Source organism: Myotis davidii, unplaced genomic scaffold (genome assembly GCF_000327345.1).
Source record: "Myotis davidii unplaced genomic scaffold, ASM32734v1 scaffold472, whole genome shotgun sequence".
In the NCBI taxonomy this organism is placed as follows: domain Eukaryota; kingdom Metazoa; phylum Chordata; class Mammalia; order Chiroptera; family Vespertilionidae; genus Myotis; species Myotis davidii.
In genome coordinates this window covers 772,229-773,235 of record NW_006283774.1, presented here as the reverse complement: position 1 = coordinate 773,235, position 1,007 = coordinate 772,229, and the positions used below count along the sequence as shown (strand labels likewise).

Below are 1,007 nucleotides of genomic sequence, written 5' to 3'. Positions count from 1 at the left end.
GTCACCGTGTGGCCATGCGGGTGCCATCCACGCCGAGGCCCCCGAGCTCCCACACCCCACCGGGCCCCTGGACTCCCAGACCCCACCAGACCCCTGGACTCCTGACCCCACCGGGGCCCCCGAGCTCCCACACCCCACCAGACCCCTGGACTCCTCAACCCACCGGGGCCCCCGAGCTCCCACACCACACCAGACCCCTGGATTCCTGACCCCACCGGGGCCCCAGGGCTCCCACACCCCACCAGACCCCTGGATTCCTGACCTCACCGGGGCCCCCGGGCTCCCACACCCCACCGGGGCCCCCGGTGCTTTACTTACATCTCCATGACTGTTTTGTAGCTACCAATTTATATTTATTAATCCCTTCACCTCTTTCAGCAACCATCCCTACCCCGTTTCCCTCTGTCTATGAGTAGCCCCTGGGCATTTTTTTAAATATATATTTTATTGATTTTTCACAGAGAGGAAGGGAGAGGGATAGAGAGTCAGAAAGGGGCCCCAGGGCTCCCACACCCCACCAGACCCCTGGATTCCTGACCTCACCGGGGCCCCCGGGCTCCCACACCCCACCGGGGCCATCACAGCTGGGCGTGGGGCTCAGGGCAGTCTCCCCAGCGGGTGTCACTGCACCCAGACCCACCCAGACCCTCCCGCACGGCGGGGCCACAGTGGGCGGCGAGGCCGAGTCCTGCCCGGGGCTGACGGGGGGAAGGGGTGTGAGGTCGGGGTGAGGCCTGGTGGGAGGAAGATCCATGAAGCCGGGTGCCACTTGGCATAGGGAGTGCAGGGCTGGGCCTGCATGGGCAGCCCGGCGGGGGGCAGAGCGGGCGAATGAGCCTGGGCACAGGCTCCGGGCTGAGACCCCAGATGAGGCAGGTGAGGGCAGGAGGGCAGTGCTGCTGGGCGCTAAGTGTGCCCGCCTGCCCACTGCTGGTGCGTGGGGCCCTTTACTTACTGCCCCCCAAGGTGGGGCGGGGGCGGGGGAGGAGGGCGACAGAGAGAGCACT

General features: G+C 66.6%; 1 protein-coding gene across 1 annotated transcript in view; it reads left to right on the top strand.

Moving 5' to 3' along the window:
- The window catches only part of LOC102754192 (adenylosuccinate synthetase isozyme 1), a 20,318-nt gene that overhangs the window by 17,234 nt on the left and 2,077 nt on the right, over nt 1-1,007 (top strand). The window lies entirely within an intron of this gene.